We start from the raw sequence: 4,697 nt of genomic DNA, 5'->3' as shown, positions 1-4,697 counted from the left end.
TCACTGTGAGTCCTGGAGCCACTCTGGAGTTTTTCCAGAAGGGTTTTTATTCTCTGCAGCAGCCTGGGGCCAGGGCTGAAGGCCTCTCAGGATCATGTGGCCCCTCAAGCCATGTCCGCTGGGCCCCCTCAGCCCCATCCCAGTGGGCTGGGAAGGCGAGCACTTCTTGGGGGAAGCTGGGCAAGTTGCTCCCTTGGACAGCACTCCAAGTCTTCCCCATGCCGCTTCCTCCAGGTGCAAGCCGCGGTGAGTGCCATGCTGCAGAGACTCACGTCCCGTGAGTCTGTGGACGCCGGGCTGCAAATGGCCATTGTCAGCCTCACTGAAGAACACCCTGCCCACGTTGTGATGAGCCTCCTGCGCTGTGCCCCAACGTGTGACGGGTACGGGGCACAAGTGCCTCGAGAGCTCGGTGCTCAGCAGCCCGTAGGGCCCCTCGCCCTGTACAGCCTGTCTGGCGGGGTCTGCCAGACGGGCGGAGAGCACCGGCACCCTCGGGCCCCTCTGTTTCCTGAGCCTGCTGCCATGCTCCCTCCCGGCCCCACGCAGCGGCACGGGGCACGGTACTGACGCACAGCTCTGGTCCCACAGAGCCGCTGCGCTGCTCTGGAGAGCCATGGGCACCTCAGAGGTAGCCGTGGAGGAGGTGCTTCCAGCGCTGCTCTCTGCCATAGAGGAGCAGCCACCGTACGGCAGCTTCCTCTGCAGCGGGGACAACGAGGCCGTCCTTGCCCTGGCTGTGAGTTTCTGGAGCTGGCCTACACTGGCCCTCCAGGTCGCCTTCTCAGAAGCTCTCCATGCTCTCCCCAGCCTGCAGCTCCCCGCCTGGGCTGAAAGCTGGGCTAGGGCCAGCAGGCCGGGTGCTCCCCCTGCCTCTCACCCCCGGCCCTGCCTCATGGACACCTCGGCACTGAGCGCTGCCTTGGGGCGCTTTGTCTCTTGCAGGCAACTCTGGTGCTCTGGAGGATTGCAAGCATGCCCGAGTGGCACTACGCAATCCTCCTTCATTCTCCACACCTGTTGGTGGCTCTGCTCTTGCAAATTTTCACCACCACGGAGCAGAGGCCAGAGGACGTGGAGACCCAGCACTTCTGGAGAGCATGCCAGGAGGAACACGACCTTCCCAGTGAGCCCACCAGGTGCCAGTCGCCCTGTCCTTCCCACGCCCTTGCGGCCAGGGCCAGTGCTCCCAGAGTGACCTGGCCTTGGCTCGGCACACAGGTTTGCAGTGCAGACCATGAAGGCTCTGCTCTGCCGACTGGGCTTTGGCAAGAACCTGCTGGCTCTGGAGCACAAGCAGCTCTGGGACACCCTGCTCTGTGCCGACACCCAGCACTATGCAGCGGGCCTGCTGGCCAGGTGAGATCCCCTACTCCCAGCCGCCACCGCCACCATTTGTGCCCCGTGCCCGGAGTGCCCCACACAGTCCCCGGGGCCTGTAAGCGAGAGGGCCTCGTCACCGAGGGAGGGCCGAGCAGACTGCAAAGGGCCGGGAGAGGAGGATGCCCAGCAGCACCTTCCTCCCAAGGGGCCCATGTCCCCTTGCGGAGTGCTGGGAAAAGATGGGACCTCTGTGAGTCACTCCTGGGAGAGGTCTGCCCGCCCAGCTCAGGGCCTTGGTGCCTTTTTCCCCTGCCAGGGAGATGCACTGTGGCTTGATCCCCTTGTGTCCCCACATGGCCTCGCACCTGCTCAGCCTGCTGATCGGGAAGCAGCCCTGCTGGCATCTGCCTGCCCTGGCGTTCTTTGTGGAGGTGAGCCTGATGGCCAGCGCTGCCTGGCTGAGCTGCCTCCCAGCTCTCTTGCCTCTGGTAGCTGCAGCTGCCTGGGAGGCTGCCCGCACCCGCTGCTGCTGCCTGGAGCTGGCCCTGCGCAGCTCCGGGCTCCTGCCAGCCGGCTCCCCTGCCACTGCCCTGTGCCTTTCAGCTCCTGGAGTGTCTGGACCTGAGCAAACACGGTCCCAGTGCCCTGGCGGTGCTATCCCGGCACCTGCCGAGCCAGCTCAGGGACAGGCTGCGCCTGGAGCTCAGAGGCCTCGTGGTGCTCAGCAAGGAGCCCTCGCTGGTGAGAAGGGGGCAGTGGCTGAAGCCGCGCTGGCAGCATGGGGCTGGGGAAGGCCAACCTTTGGGCTTGGCTGGGCTTTGGCAGCAGAGGCAGCTGCTACCAGCTCTCCCGACTCCCGCTTCAGCTACCCGAGTGCCCCAAGCAGCTGTTGGTGCTGCAGCCAGTCACGGCTTCACAGCACAGTCTGGTCTTGCACATAGGCCGGAGGAATACGCGGCCTCTATCAACACCTGCTGGAGCTGCTGGCCCATCCAGATGCAGAGATGGTCGGGATGAGCCTCTCTGTGCTCACACATGTGCTCCAGGACAAAGACCTCGCAATACCCAACACCACTGCCCTGAAGCTGGCTGAGTCCCTCCTGCCACACTTGGAGAAGGTAAGGCTCTGCGCCCCCAGCCAAGGGCACTGGACGCTGCCTGCCTGGAAACTTTGTGCCCTGTTCATTTTAGGGCCTTTGCCCCAGTGTGTTTGGAGTAGTTGGTGCTTAGGACTTTTCCTTTCTTCCAGGACAACAGCCATGTGCAGCTGCTCTCCATTCAGCTCTTCGGCAAGGCGTTGGAGCTGGGAGTGGAAGAGAGGGAAAATCCTCTCAGGACAGTTGTGAGCCAGAGCCTGCTCCCTCTGTTCTTGCGCTGGCACCACGAGGACGTGCACGTGGCCGAGGTGAGGTTTGGTGTGATGCTGCCGCATCCCTGGCCGGGGGCTGGGCCGCCTCCTGCCCCGGCGCCTGGTGGGCTCCATCCTCCCCTGGCCTTGGCACAGGGTGCCGGCTGCCGTGTGACTCACCTGGGCTCTGGTGCCACCTGCGGCTCTCTGCTGCTCTGCAGGCATCTGGCGAAGACCTGCTCCGTGCCGCACGCTTCCTGAGGAGGAGGGATCTGGAGGAGCCGCTGAGGAAGAAGTGGCGGATGAAGTTGGCTGAGAGCCTGGTAAGGACAGCCCGGGAGCCCCAGCCACAGGCTAGATTGGAGAAGCCCCCCTTGCCCCCGGTGCTCAGTGCGGGGGGCTGGCAGCTGCACCCCCCACGCTGCTCGCTGCCCTGGGCCCTGTGCGCCGGCTGGGCCGGTGCCGGGCGCAGGGAGCGCCTGGCCGAGGGGCAGAGCCCGCGCCGAGCCTTCCCTGCCGCCACTCCCCGCAGCTGCTGCAGGACGAGAGCCGAGTGGCCGAGCACCTGCGCTGGGCCCTGCTGCACCTGCAGAGCCCACAGAGGCCCCTACAAGAGGTGGCTGTAAGGTTCCTCGGTGAGCTAGCAGCCCGGCGCCCCTCCCCACCTCCCGGCCCGGCCGCTGCCCCGGCTACAGCGGGAGCCGTGCCCTGGCCGCTGCAGTCCTGCCCGCCCTGGGCGCTGCCGCCGCCCTCCCGCAGCCTTGCCCTCGGCCGGCAGCATGCGGCAGGGGCCTGGCACGAGCCCTGCCCGGCAGGAGGGCGTGTGGCCACAGGGCTGGTAGCGCCCGTGTTGGGCAGCTGTGCCACCTGGCGCCGCCACATGCTCTGTCTTGCCAGGGGTGGCCGGAGTGCTCATGATGGGGCAGAAGGAGGAGCTCCAGGTCCTCAGTCAGGGTGAGTCAGGGCAGCCACATGGCAGCGAGTACCGCCCGGGGGAGGGGGGGCAGCAGCTGCAAATCCCGGCCCCGCAGCTACAATCCGTCACCGGGCTGCCCAGGGCTCTGCTCCCTGTGCCGACCAGGGGCGGCAGGGGCACAGCCCGGAGACCTTTCGGGGACACGTGGCGGATCCGTGGCCAGCACCTTCCACCCGAAGCCCTTGTCTCCCGCTCCCTCCTGGCCATGGCGAGAGCCGGCTGGGATGGCCCTGGCAGGAGGCTTTCCTTGGATTCCCTCCATTTGCCTTCTGACCGTGGCTCTGTTCCTCTCTCTTCCAGCTCTTCAAGCCCTCAGGGAAGACGAGAGCCCATCCTGCATGAACACATGGATTCATATGAAATTCCAAAGAAGATCTGCAGAACTTTGTTTGTCTCCTGGACCAGATGTACCTGTCCCGGCCTCCTTCGATGATTTCCAGTTGGGACCGCCTGCAGCTCCAGGCATGGCTCTGGCTGCTCACAGCTGAGCCTGTGTGAAGCTCCAGCAGCTCCTGCCATCTCTCCCCCTGTTGGCAGCTCCTTCCCTGCAGCCCTCAGGCCCTGCCCATGCCCTTTTTTACCTCCCAGCTCACCCCTTCGCTTTGCTTTCCCTTAATAAACTGTTTGTGTTTTTCACTTTACCTGCATCTCCGTGCAGCTGAAGCGGCGCAAAACCTGAGCCCAGGGACACGCAGGGCCCTGCTGCCGTTCTCCTCCCCGCTGTGTTCCGTGCACGGACAGAGAGGAATAAGGGCAGCTCAGGCTGCAAAGGTCCCTGTCCTGCTGCTCCAGCTGCACAGCGGCGTGGAGTTAAAGGGCGTGCTGAGCATGCTGAAGGGGAAAAGGAGCCCGGGTTTTAGAAGAGCCAACTTGAGTGTGCTCCGAAGCCAGTTGTGAGCGATTCCTGTGCAGGCATCCGCCAAGGGCAAAGGAGCTTGGGAACACAGGTCTACCCCGGGCCTTGGACAACAGGTTAACCCCTCTGCCTCAGAAATCAGGTCTGCCCCGGGGGCCTAGGACATCAGGTCTACCCCAGTGCCTAGGAAAACA

The sequence above is a fragment of the Agelaius tricolor genome, unplaced genomic scaffold, assembly GCF_023055355.1.
Source record: "Agelaius tricolor isolate 1412-34295 unplaced genomic scaffold, bAgeTri1.0.p SCAF_39, whole genome shotgun sequence".
Classification (NCBI taxonomy): domain Eukaryota; kingdom Metazoa; phylum Chordata; class Aves; order Passeriformes; family Icteridae; genus Agelaius; species Agelaius tricolor.
This window is presented reverse-complemented; position numbering follows the sequence as displayed.